Here is a 14,836-nt window from a genome sequence, read left to right as displayed (position 1 = left end):
ATAATACAGAACCTTAACAAAGTACGGGAGCATGCCCTGACAGGCACACATCGCAGTGACTCCCTTTTTTTCCAACCCCTTCGCGACAGCCAAACTTTTTGAAGACTTCCAAGTTACGAACAAAAATCAGATATTCAGGAAAAGGTTATAATGTCCAAGTACACACCTTTTGGGATTAGTATATTCCTTTTAGCACTTGATCGGATCGTTTAAAAGGCTGAAAATCCCGCATGGCCACCATGGTCCCCTTTCTTTTTACCTCCACCTCCTCTCCCAGTTCCCCACTCTCATACTCTTTCTTTCTTTCTCTCTTCCCCTTGTTCCCTTCCGAGCGACTGCCGGATCCGTCCGCGTCCTGTTACAGTCCGGATCTACTTACTACTGGCATGTAGGTCTCAAGCGGCGCCACTTGAAAGAGTAAAGGCTGATTTGTTTCAACGCCTCTACAGCCATACGGAATGCCTTGTGAAGTTAAGCAACTTGATTTATTCATTTATTTTTTCAATTGTGACAGGAGAAAAATAAAGTAACATTCCCAACTGCCCGTGAAATAATACTATAAACCTTAACGAAGCCAGTCAGATTGAGTTTGTTGAAAGGAAAATACTAAAACTATAGTATTTCAACATACAGTAAATATGCCTTGTGGAGGTGCTTTTCAACTACATATTCTGTATTCCGCTCTCTTTATATATGTATACATACTTATACATGCAGATTCACAAACCACAATAATCCAAATTAGGGTTGCTTGTATATATATATATATATATATATATATATATATATATATATATATATATATATATATATATAGATTAGATAGATAGATAGATAGATAGACAGATAGATAGATAGATAGATAGATAGATAGATAGATAGATAGATATGTGTGTATACTGTATAAGGACTTGAAAATTACTTTATATGTAGATACAAATGTTTTCATATTTGTAATCAGGTTTCCACACAACCGTCCTTTTCTCTTTCAGGGCAAAAAAAAAAAAAAAGTTTTTTGCCAAGATTCTTCCAACCAGCATCTCGCGTACCTATTCCACAGATGGCACATACTTGGCGATTTAAACACTGTAAAGTATTTTCCGAGAAGTGCTCCTTTATACTCGTGTGTTATTCATTTGAAATTATCGTATAGTCTTTGCATTACTGGTGATCTGAAACCAATTAACCGCACATTAGGAAATCTCACGTTATACGTATTGGTACCTCTGCAAATACATCTATTGCAGAGCTCAAGAGGCGCTCCCCAGTTAAGGTAGATCAAGCGGCCATTGACAAAATCGTCCTCTGTCATTCTTTTAGAAAAGATATAAGCGCATACATTGTCATGCAAACAAAACGAATGCGTAATTTATTGTTTTCCTAGGCGTCCAACCTGCATTTCTCAACTCTTTCGAATGTCATGTTTAATAAGAAGACATTCAGACATAATGCATTAAGCTAGAAATAAATACATTAATTTCAAAATAAACAGCTATTGGAATAAAACCCACTGTTATGTGGAAACAACATATAGCGAAATTAGAAAAGTCGAATTTACTAAGTCTTTTTCAAGTTCTTGATTTAACATCTAGCCATAAAAACAATTATTGGTTACTAAAAAATGAACAATAAAAATATAATAAACTACAATACGGACTCAGTGACGTCGAATTACTGTAGTTCTGCCCGTGGATTCAATTACTGAAACGAGTGAAATGTGATTTTGACTCTTGTATTAGATTGTGTATAACAGATGCCACTGTTCACTTCTGAATATATTATTATTATTATTATTACTACTACTACTACTACTACTACTACTACTACCTCTGCTGCTGCTTCTACTGCTATTACTATCATTAGGACACAGTAACTGTGGCTCAAAGTTCCTCGAGAACGGACGTAAGCTACTAAATCCCACATTTTATGAACACATACCACTTCTGAAAGCACAGATGGCGCTCTATAACAATACTTCGTGAAGTCTTTTTTTCCTAACTAAATCGAGGCACCAATTCGGAATAACTTGTGAAATTATACGTTTATAAAATATCAGATTTTTTCATGCACGTCTTATTTTCATGATATATTATATTTGCCGTCTAAGTACAGAATGAATGACAACAAAACTAATGGCAGGTAAATATTTTCTAGTTATAAAATGCAGCCTTTTCTGATTATCCAAAATAAAAAGAAACGTTATATATAAATGGATGAGTGGTTTTATTTTTTCAATACTCACCAGTCCAGCTTGGTTTATTTCAAGTTAGTCCACTTCAGATATAAACGATGATAGCTGTTGACGAATTATGCGGTCAGACATTCTTTCCATTAATGCAGTCTAATCGTAAAAATCGAGCCAAGGGAAAGAAATTCCAGTAAAGCCACACTTCCAGTGCCTGAGCGGGTAGCGAAAGACACGTTGTATATAACGACCTGGGAACGGCGGAGTTGGGTCGCTTGGCAGAGAGCTTCGCCAACTCTGCGAAGGAAAAGCGGTTGAGTTTCTCTGTGGGATACCAGCGCTCCCTCGGCTCTGATGTCATTAATCCTCACTAGATGGACTTCTGCTTGGTGCTTTCCCTTTTTCCTGTGGATTCTTTCCCCGAGATGAATACGCCGTTGCAGGAGAATCTGACCACCAAACAAATAGGCACGCAAAATAACAAATGCAGGGAGTAGTGTAATATTTGAAGCAGTGCCGACTGAAGGCAGACTTATATCCTCTATTCAAAGATTTCAGTTTACAGAAGTGCCGTCTTTGTCGAACAGGGAAAAGTGCAATGCATATGGTTTAGACTACTAGAGCAAGGTAATGTTGAATAAGGCGGCGTCAGAGTGGCGAGTGATAGCGCTCAGAAGATTATTATTATTCACACGTCTCTGAACACATGTATGCAATTACTACCGCCTTTAAAATACCCTTTAGAGTTCCGTAATGATATTGTGGTCGCCCAATTGCCAGGGGGATCTCAGTTTTTTTAGGACCAGACACCTCCACCCACTATTAAAAACAATAAGTGTCAAACGCATACGTGGGTATGATTGTATCTGATTTAATTCTTCAAATTAAATTGTTGGTTAAAATAGTTCCGAGAGCCAACTTCTCAAAGTGTTGATTTGGCGCTTATCACCGTGATCTTAAATAACACTTGGCAGCCATATAACAAATATATGCAGTTAATTCGTTCATCAACAGTAAAGGATCTGAATTTTTGTCTATGGGCGATTTATTTATTGCTCAGTATGGTTTCGTTTTCATTTTATTCTAGGTTCAAAGGAAAAATAACTGAATTTACTGACTATATACCGTAAGGCATTGAACTTTTAAATGTTATTAATAACAGTTTAAATGTGTAGAACACAGATATCTCCTAAGTACACACAGTTCTGTTTTCTGTTTGGTGAAAGAAAGAAAGAAATTTCAACACTTTCAGTTCTACAAATTAGCTGAAAGTAGAGTAAAAAAAAGAAAGACAAAGTAAAAATAATTTGCAGATGGCAGAGTAGTTATCTCTGTTGCTCATAAGTCCTGCATTCAAATGTTGCTCCTGGTTGCTGTCTCAGGCATATAACCATTGTCACCAAGTCTGTGGAGGCTTACTATGTGTTCCAATTCCACACTTTCCAAATACATGTGAAATAGGCTGATTTTTGATTCCAGACTGGATTAGTGATTTTCTGATGTGCAGTTCAGAGGCATTTCATGCTTTGTGCCCAGTGCAGTTGGGGTCATTTGTGCAACCATAAATTGGTTTAAGACGATTACATTATATTAAAAACATTTAATCAGAAAAATATTAATGTACTTGTCATTTTCAAAATTTGTGAATGTTTATACAGTTCATTTTCTGTTCTCAGTATATGGAACTATTCCGCAAAAAGTTATTATCAGAATGCTATAATGTTGTTTGACCCTTGTATTTTAATATTACATTTCTTCATGATATCTCCCAGCTTTACCAATTAGTTGGTTTTAATTCCGATAGAAACTTCACCTTTCAAACTAATTCAAAACATTTTTGAATACAGATGTAGATTTCTACAAGGCATTATCAATTATGGTCATATTTATTCTTCAGATTAAATGTTTTGCACTGTTACATTGTTTAGCTTCTCCAAATCCCCCTACTATGGGCATATGCATGAATGTGCCTTCATAATCTGGCACTCTGTCCAGTGTATCCTGTCTGGCACCTAGTGCTGCAAGGAGAGGTTCCATATATGGTGGATATAAAATCAAATAATTCACCATCTTTCCATTTATCTGTTTGTTTTTCAGAACAGACTTGGTCGAGTAAAGGTTCAGTAAAAGCTTAAGCCTAGCCTGGCACCATTGCACTCAAGGAGATCAGTCATAATCTATGTGGATTTTGCAGATTCTTTTCATGTACAAATTATTTTTTCTCCAAGTGTGCTGGTTTTCATCACATTTGCCAAAGCTGATGTGTTACTGTAATTTCATTGACAAACCAAATTGATCCTGTAATGTGATCCTTGTGATGAACCAGTACCTCATCCACAGCTGATTCCAACTTTTCCTGCAATGCTGCCAGAAGAAGCTACTGTATGCCTTGCTGTGAATCTGAAAATAGATTGAGATGGTTGAATAAATTTATTTTTTCTGCATTCTTTTTCAAAACAGTATTTTATTTATTAACTTGTGGAAATATTTAGAGAAAAAAAGTCAACAGAAATTATTTGCATTTAAAATCAGGAGTGCAGCTCTTAAAAATTTAGGGGATTCAGGTCTATTTTGTTCTTATATATTCAAACCTAAAATGTTTCATTTTAGGAAAGATCATATTTAAGTAAATACATGGTGGATGTGATACAGTATTTCACATCACATTTTTAATATTATATGTAGGAGTTATTCTTAGTCATTTAATTCTATTGTTAAATTTATACCCTATATGTTTTTGTGTAATTAGGGTACAGTTTATGCCTTTGCATTGATAATTAAAATGATTAAGATTATCGATGGTCTAACCTTAGCCAAATCTCAGAACTAATCATGCGAAGTACTCACACAGATGTTGGACTTTGTTCAGTTTTGTTCAGTTACACACTGTAAGCATACCCTCCTTTGTACTGTATTTAGTTTTGTGTATCAATTAAAAAGTATAATACAAAGCAAAGTTCATTAATGAAATGAAAATGTCAAGGTATAAGGACATACAGCTTTCTGATCATCTATAGTACCATATACATTAATATTAAAATACTTAGTCATATAGTAATGTAGTAAATAAAATAAACTTAAAAAGTTATAGAACCCTGAAAATATTAATCACAGAAAGAAAACTTTTTTTCCTTTTTTTGTGTTTGTTGTGAAATTTCTCTGTTCCTTTTTTGCGAACTGTTCTTACCTGAATTTCACTAAATCATTTTAAAATTCAGATAACTGGCTTGTGGAATTTCTTGTGTTGCATATCATACTCAATGCTTGAAACTTTGGCATCTCAGTAGTCATATGATTTTATGAACTTTAAAGACATGCAGCTACAATCTACTGCATAATAATAATAATAATAATAATAATAATAATAATAATAATAATAATAATAATAATAATAATAAAGTATGTGCATCCAGTCTGTCTAAACAATTTGATTGGTCGGTTTTACTTTGGTGTGATTGGTCAGTTTGGCTTAGGATAGGAAAAAAGAAGTGTGAATACAAGGAAGAGAAATGGCACAGGAGGTATGTGGAAAGTCTCTTCCACAGATGAGATGTAATAAAGTGGACTGGATGCAAGAAAGCCACCTTGAAAATAATGATGGAGTCTGAGAACCAGGCTGTCTGGGAACATGCTTAAGGGATGGAGAGCTGGTTAGTAGAAGTTCACAGACACACACACACACATACTGACAAAGGTAGCTGAAAATACACATAGGTCAAGAGATAGCAAATATTTAGAAAACGTTTTTACGTTTCTTCAACAGCTAGTGTGGCTAATCCACCTTGATAAAAGGATAAATGTTTGTGTGTCTGTCTTTGTGTTACTCCAGTTAATAAGTCATTCTAGTAGATGGTACATCAAAATCATTAACACTGCATTTACTAATCCCATACCAAAACAGAGACATTTGCATTGCATGGTGCACTGCAAATGTTAACTCTGAGGTCTACATTGGTTGTTTTGATTTCAGCCCATCTTAGATGGGTAGCACAGCTAGCATGAGAATGAAATCCTGCATGCAAATGAAAATTGGTAAAGGTATCCTGTAAATCTGACAGAACAAAAAATAATTGAAAAATACATTTTACAAGTTTTGCTGAAAAATCAGCAAAGTTGACTTATAGGTTTGATTTTGGTCTTAAGTATTGTCCATGTTGACTTTTCATATTCTTACTTGTGTCTGTAGCTTTTGGTTTTTTTTTCCTGGTCTTTTCCTAATACATTACAAGTATTTGTAATCAAGGTCAATTGGAGGCATTGGGCTTTAAATGTTGTGCCCTATAATGGACTAGTGTACCATCAAGGGTTGATTTCTGCCTTGAATCCAGTGCTGCTTGGATAGAATCATGTTTGCCATGACCCTGTATGTAAATAAGAAGGTTTGGAAAGTAAATCAGGTAGTAATTTGCAAATATCTGTGCATAATATTTTCTGAAAGATTTACAGCTGAAGGGAAGCAGTAAAGGAAAATATAGCATGGAATATAACATTACTGCATGCTGAAACATCTAATGCCACAATTTATAATGATTTTCTCAGAACCTGTTTCAGTTATTATAAGTATTGCTTCTTTTATCTGCCAGACATTTTAGAAAAGGGGAAAAGCTGATCTGGTATGGCAATCTAGATATGTCAACAGAGGCCAAAGCCAAGCTTCATGGCTTGCATATTATTTATTTATTATGTGAGCTTTGTCTAGCTACCCAAATGAATCAAAACCTCTTACAGTTTTTTTACTTAAGGAGAGGCCCACTAAACTGTTGCTAGTGGTAACCAAAATGTGTTTACACATAAAGGTGACCATAATGTAATGTTATGTTATTTTTGGCAAAGGATGAGGAACGTAACTGTCTGTAATCTTTACCAATACACTTAAAAATGAGTCTGAAGTAAACTGTTAAATAAACAGATTCCTGCAGTAGTGAACACAAAGCAGACATCTTGTAGAGCACATTTAGTGTCAGCCAGGACACATAGTTTTGAAAAATATACTTTTCATCCAAATATTAAAAAGACATAAGAAGCAGCAATATTATGATTATCAGTGTTTTTCTATGCCATGCAATATCTGCTTCATGTATAAAGAATAAGAGATATGTTTAAAACCTCAAAAAATGCATACAGCCCCACCAAAGCATGTTCATTTCCTATAAGCTATTCCTAGCATGCTGTTAATCCTGTGGCAACATTTTTTTGAGATCCCAGTGATTGAAATGACACACTTTTAAATGTACTACTCTTGAATGTATTCATTATCTTTTGCCTAAAACAGTTCTTTTGGATTTTTAGTTCTACATTTATTAATTTTTTATACATACCCCTAGTTCTCTTTATTATTTGTGAATGAAGTGTCACTTTCTACCTTCTTATAGTTCAGTTTATTTATACGATTTATTTTTTGAAACACTGAAAGCAAATGCCACATCATGAGACATACTGCATCTTATTTGTAAAGATTTTTAAATTTATTTTCTAATAAATGAGATGTTCTTGTTTAAACCTGACCTCATTCTAATGTCAATTTGGGCTGCTGCTTCCTACAGAGAAAATGAAGTGACCACATTTCAGAGAAAATTGGATTTAGGCACATTATACTGTAAAGTATGGCTTTGTTTCATATTGATGGTCATGTTTTAGTACTCATTTTAATCTTCACCATCCATACAATTAAGTGTTGAGTCCCAAAGCACCAAAAGATCTTTACTGTTTCCCCTCTATTTCTTTAAAATCCGTTTTCTATTTAAATAGCTCTCCCTAACCTGCATTAGCCAGGAATAATTATTACATGGCTCGAGTAAGAACAATGAATGAATTGACTTGAAATCAGCTGATTTAATTGTTCATCTTTTTATTATTTACTATGTCTTCAATTTCTATAATTAATTAACTTTGGTTTCAATACAGTTCATTATATGAGGAGGATTTTATAAATAATAAATCTATAAAAAAGCTGCCTTTCTGTAATGATTTGATTTCATGTACATTATTTTTGTCTGTACGAAGGTTGCATCATGCAACTGCATTGAATGAGTTAGAAACTTGAAAGATATGAATATTTTGACATTTTGAGCTGGAGTCATCTGCATAATTTAGCTCTGCAATTAAGATGTGGTTTGTCTCATCTTATTGCATTTAAGATGGGAATCACCAAATCTCCATACATAAGAAAATGCCTCAGTAGGAGTTTTAATCAGTAAGAAGATAAAAGTCCCATTTTTTTCTGGCTGCTTAGATTTTTAATTCTTCCTTTAAGCAAAAGAAGATTAAGAGGGAGGACAATTCTCAGTTCTAGTCAGCTCTACACCACACTCACTTTAAACTCAAAATGGCAGATGAACTGTCTTATATGGCTGAGTGATCTATTCATGCAACTCTCACTTCCAAAGAAGGTATAATTTTACTCAAAGGTTCTCCCGTAATGTTACAGTCCTCGTCCTGTTCCAGAGAACGATTGACCAATAAACCTAAACCATTACCCAAAGTCTTAGCTCTCACTATACCACCACAGTCCAACAGAGGGTTCGCCAGATTGTTACTGCTAAAATCAATCTCATAATTATTTGTGAACAAGACCCTAAGTTATTTAAACTCCTCCACATCAGCCAACTGCTCTTCCAGATTAGAAAGAGATGGGAAGCACCTTACGTTTAGAGATGGTAATTCTCAATTTCACTTCATTACACTCACCTGCTTATCACTCAACAGCACAATGGAGGTCACCATCTGAAGAGGCAACAAGGACAATCATCTCAAAACAACAGCAATGCTGTACTTAGTTTCCCAAACTGAATGCTGTCAAAATAACAACTTCATCTTGAACATGAGATTCACAAATAAGAGTGAAGACAGGAAACATGTCTACCAGAGTCCTCTACCTTGTTGAACCTGGAGTTGACTTAGCCCCAATTATTCAAGTATAACTCTCACAATTCAAATACAGTACACTGAAAAATGTCACCAAACACAAACCAAAAAATATCTTCCCTGAACCTGGTTTCAGGAATCAGCTTAAGAATCCATTTTTGGGTAAATTTCAATCAGAGCTGTTAAGAACCATCATGAGAGACTTACTTTTGAGTTTCGCTTTGTTAGATCCTGCCATTTGATCAAGCTTTCCATGGGAAATAATACCAAGAACATAAATCCTCCAACAACAAATTCTAAGGAATGCTTGCCTTCTATATGGGATTTTCAAAATCATCTAACTTTGTATAAAATTGTACAGTTTAAATAGCTAATCCTGTTCCTCCTTAATGTGCTGATTTAAATATCATTTTATACTTAATTCCACATTTTGACTTGTTTACAGTCTCAGATTTACTGTTTGAGTGGAGTTTGCACATTTTTCATTTATCTGTGATGAGCATGTCCAGTAAATTCACTGCTACACTAGTCTGCATTAGTTGAAAACTGCATTTATTTACACAAATGGGAGAAAGGTGCTTTGTTCTTGATCTGTTTAGTCATCTGTTTAAAAAACTCTAATGATCTAATTCTAATACGTTTTGTCTTTTTTGCATGATGATACTTTTTACTAAGAGAGTTAAGAAGCTGTAGGCTTATTAAATTAACTTTCATCATGTGTAAGATTATACAATCAATACTAATAAGTCAACATATAAAAGTATCTATATAGAAACAGCTCAATGCAAGATGGAAGATTGCTTTTTATCAAACAGGCCATAGCTAAAGGGGATAGTGAGTGCTCATATTATTAATTCAAAATTGTAATTCCTTTAAGTCCTGCATGGAAGTTTGATGTATAAAATATAAAGTGTGCTGCATTTGGAATGCAGATGGTGAAACATGTATTTGATTTATTGCTAATTGCTGCTGTAATGAATGAGTGTGTACATAAATACTGTAGTGGATTGACTGTGTCATTTTCTTAAATTCAGGAAAGCAGATTGCTTACTTAGGCACCTGGTGATTCAAGAATATCCTGCAATGTGAAATGCCAGTCAGGAAAAAAAAGGTTATTGTGAGAGGAAAAGTCCATGATATATACAAATTGAAAATATTTTTTTTTCCCTTTAACTTAAGTAAAACACAGACTACCAGTATCTCTAGCAGCTTTCAAGCATGAAAAGAATGATGTGTATCACATAGTAATAATACAGGAATGCAGTGAATTTCCAACAGTTTTAAAACCATTGCTCTGCTAATGTAATATCGATGATAGATCCAAATTAACAGAATGGTAGCGCTCATTGTTTCCATCAAAAAAATTCTAAGCCAGTTGTCCATTGTTGTCAGTTAGGGAAAATAGTGTAAGATATAGTACAAGGATATCAACAATGATCGTCACCACATTCATTTTCCTTTTTTTTATTTATTTATTTTTTATTAATTTTATTACAATCCATACAAAGCAATCAAATTTTTACAAAGAGAAAAATTAAGTTAAGAACAGATCGATCCCCACCCCTGAGAGAGAGAGCAAGCCAAATGGCGTTAAATTTAAGGCTTCTAAACATACCTAAATTAATAAATTCTCTGTGCTTTATGAACTTATTTTAAAATATTACTGATTAGATCCTGCCATGTTTTGAAAAAAGTCTGTACGGATCCTCTAACTAAGTATTTGATTTTTTCCAACTTCTAATATAACACATCGGTTTCCCACTGACTTAAAACAGGAGAGTTTGGGTTCTTCCAGTTTATCAGAATAAGTCTGCGTGCCAAAAGTGTAGTGAATGCAATCACAATTTGTTTGTCTTTCTCCACTTTAAACCCATCTGGAAGAACACCAAACACAGCTGTTAATGGGTTAGGAGGGATTGTGAGTCCAAGGCTATCTGAAAGGTAATTAAAAATGTTTGTCCAGAATAATGTTAATTTGGTGCAGGACCAGAACATGTGACCTAGTGAGGCTGGGACTTGGTTGCAACGTTCGCAGGTTGGATCATGCCCTGGAAACATTTTGGAGAGTTTTAGTCGAGTTGTATTATTGTATGCTTTGCGCATATGGAGCTCGAGTGAATTCTCTGCATTGCTACTTTCCACTCCTTTTCTGATATATTAATTGAGAGATCTTTTTCCCAGTGTCCTCTTGGATCTTTGAAAGGGAGGGATTGTAAAATGATTTTATATATTGTAGAGATGGAGTCTAAGTCCTTGAGATTGAGCAATATTTTTTCCAGCATGGATGAGGGTGCAAGATGAGGAAAATCTGGAAGGTTTTGTTTAACAAAGTTTCTGATTTGAAGATAGTGAAAGAAATGTGTAGCTGGAATGTTAAATTTGGAATGTAATTGTTCATAGGATGCAAAGACGTCTATATAAAGATCTCTAAGCAAGTTAATTTCAAATTTTTTCCAGATATTAAAAACTGCATATGTTTTTGAAGGTTGAAAGAGGTGGTTCTCTTGCAGGGATGCTACAGATAGAAGATTCTCCGTCTTAAAATGCTTTCTACATTGGTTCCAGATTCTAAGTGAGTGGAGCACAATTGGGTTATTAGTATATTGCCGATAATGTGTGTTTATTGGAGCACAGAGCAAGGAATACAAAGAAGTACTGCAGGATTTTACTTCTATTGTGGTCCAAGCCTGTGTATGTTCTTCTATTTGTGTTCAGGTTCTTATCGCCTGTATATTTGCTGCCCAGTAATAAAACTGGAAGTTAGGTAGAGCCATGCCGCCTTCTGCCTTTTGTCTTTGTAAGGTTGCTCTTTTGATGCGTGGATGTTTTGAATTCCAAATAAATGAGGTTATTGTCAAATCTAATTGCCTAAAAAATGATTTAATAATGTATATTGGGATGTTTTGAAATAAAAAAAGGAGTTTAGGAAGAATATTCATCTTAACAGTGTTAATTCTTCCAGCTAGTGTGAGATGAAGGGTTGACCATCTATGCAAGTCTTGTTTAATTTTTTCCATGCAGACGGCGAAATTTTGTTGATATAGAGCTTTGTGTTTACTTGTAATGTTTACCCCTAGGTATTTAAACTGTTCTGCAATGATAAAAGGTAGGGTATCTAATCTAATATTATATGCTTGAGAGTTCACTGGAAAGAGTACACTTTTATTCAGATTAATTCTGAGACCAGAGATCTTTTGAAATTCTGTGAGTGCTGCCAAGACTGCAGGCACAGAATTTTCTCGGTCTGATATATACAGTACCATATTATCTGCATATAATGAGATTTTCTGTTCCAGTCCTTCTCTGCTAATCCCCTTTATCTGATCAGTATTTCGACAATGTATTGCCAGTGGTTCAATGGCAATCGCAAACAGCAGCGGTGACAAGGGGCATCCTTGTCTAGTGCCACGTTCTAGTTTAAAGTAGTCTGAGCAAATGTTGTTGATGCAAACTGAAGCTTCTGGGTTAGTATACAGTAATTTAATCCATGCACAAATGTTTGGGCCAAACCCAAACTTCTCCAATGTATTAAAAAGGTATTTCCATTCAATCATGTCGAATGCTTTTTCTGCATCCAATGATAATAATATTTCTGGGGTGTTTGATTTAGTTGGTGAGTATATACAGGCATCGAAGATTTGAAGATAAGTGCCGGCCCCTAATAAATCCAGTTTGGTCTTGTGATATTACCGAGGGAGCACTTTCTCCATCCTTCTGGCTAAGATTTTAGAGAGTATTTTAACGTCGTTATTCAGAAGTGAAATTGGTCTGTATGATGCACATTGTAATAAGTCCACATTCATTTTCTTAACCTAATTCCTCCAATTTAGGGTAATGGAAAAATTGAGTCTGTCCTGGCAAACATGGTGATCAACATAGAAACTAAATCTTCCAGGATGCTGCTCTGTCAGAGCACACAGTCTCTCATACCAGACTAATTTAGATTTAACAATTGATGTAATTTGAATTTACTTTTAGACATAAACTAAAGCACCCAAAACCCTCTCTCTATCTTCGAAGCAGTAGGTTGTACCAGAGTCTCCATTCTGCCTTGCAATAAACTCCAATAATCTGGGCAAACATTTCTAAAAGCTGTCAGAAGGTATCTTTTTGAAATCTTCCAACACCCTTCATGTTGCCACTTATCACATAAAAGAAAGAGGTATACATATGACTAGCAATATAACCAAATATTATTACAGAAAATTATGCACTGTTGAAACAATGACAAAAAGCAAGCATACTGTATGTCTAATCATAACATTGAGAAATAAAAACTGTTCATTTCACCATAATAAAAAAAATTAAGGATAAGTTAATTTTTATAAAACATTTATTATTAAAAAACATACTGTCTCCAAGACTAATGAAAATCAGAATTCAGCTCATCTATAACCATCAACTTCGTTGATGAATCAGCATCTTCTATTCCCTGAGAAGAAATACTCAAGATCATCTTTCATTGTCCTAGAACAGCATCTCTGTTATGCTCTGGCTCCACCTAAGAAGCTTGTCACTGAGTCACATCCATTAACTGCTCTCATGATAATCTATCCTTACTAGAGGCAATACTAATATAAATTACACAAAAGCTGCAAAACAAAACCTGCAAAATTTGGAGTAGAAGCCATCCAAATAAAAACAACTATGTTTAAGATAATTAGAGTCATATATCAAACTCATTGGGAAGAACTACAGTTACTGTAGCTTTGAAAACAAGTCCATAACATACTGTTTTAAAATTACAGTAGAATACATTTTTTTTAATGATATTATATGATAATAGAAGTGAGAAGTGCTTATTTCAGGATATTGTGAGTCACATTGTCTTTTATTTAAATTCTAAGTCATTCTTAATATTTTTCTTTTACACATTCTGGCAGTTGTTTACAAAGGCTTAGTTGCCAGAAAAAATGCATGTGTGAAGGATCAGTTGGTTTGCAAGGTTTTCTTGTAAGTTAAAGTAACACCAAAGAGGCATAAAACAGGACAATGAGACAAGACAATTTACAATTGACAGGAAGGAAATTAAGGTGGGTGCATAAAAACAATTTTCCACCTTTAATAAGGTAAGCAACATGGCAGTGTTTGATAAAGTAGGCTATTTAAAAGTCTATTACATACAGGGTTAATAGTGTAGTTCTAGTCCCTGTACCCAAAATCTATCACCCCAACCAAAGAAATGATTCTGACACTTGGCCCAGATAAGACCCTGGGGAGGTTTACAGGTACCTTAGGCTAAACATGCTGATGAATGTAGAGTCTGGAGTATACGTTGGTATGTAGGGTAACTAAAAGGTGAATAAAAGCCAACATTGTGAGCGAGAAAGTTTCATCATATTAAACTTGCAATCAAAAAATGTAGTAGAGAAGAAAGTGGATAGGGGAAATTGAACTAAACAAAAGGAGCAATAAAAAGATGCAAACCTATCTATCTATAATTTTTTATATAGTAGTTTTATAGTTACTGTGCAGTGAATGAGTGTGTGTGTTGAATAAATAAGAACACTATATAGGAATAATATATTATACGTATAAAAATATATAGTATAATATTCTGAATTCATATTTAGTAAAGTTCAGCATCATGGAGGGCCTATCACAGCTACACTGGAAGCAAGGCAGGAAACAACAATTGACAGAGCTTGTCCATCATTGAGTTGTTCATGCTTACACCTACACAGAATTAGTTTGGAATCCCAGTCAGTCAGTCAGTTATTGTCCAGCCCGTTATATCCTAACACAGGGTCTCTGGGGTCTGCTGGAGCCAATCCCAGCCAACACAGG

General features: G+C 34.6%; 1 protein-coding gene across 5 annotated transcripts in view; it reads right to left on the bottom strand.

Annotated features, from left to right (window-relative positions):
- fat1a (FAT atypical cadherin 1a) overlaps positions 1-2,781 on the bottom strand; it is a 194,763-nt gene extending 191,982 nt beyond the window's left edge. For 3 of the 5 annotated variants that reach the window (XM_039750961.1, XM_039750958.1, XM_039750960.1), the window contains exon 1: positions 167-309. The gene's annotated coding sequence lies outside the window, so the exon portion shown is untranslated. Of the gene's footprint in view, positions 1-166; positions 325-2,242 lie in introns of those variants that run through there. The other 2 variants (XR_005633345.1, XM_039750959.1) reach the window with 2 other exon arrangements.
- Positions 2,782-14,836: the final 12,055 nt, after the last annotated feature.

The sequence above is a fragment of the Polypterus senegalus genome, chromosome 4, assembly GCF_016835505.1.
Source record: "Polypterus senegalus isolate Bchr_013 chromosome 4, ASM1683550v1, whole genome shotgun sequence".
Classification (NCBI taxonomy): Eukaryota; Metazoa; Chordata; class Cladistia; order Polypteriformes; family Polypteridae; genus Polypterus; species Polypterus senegalus.
The sequence above is the reverse complement of the archived record's forward strand: the minus strand, read 5'-3'. Positions and strand labels throughout refer to the sequence as shown.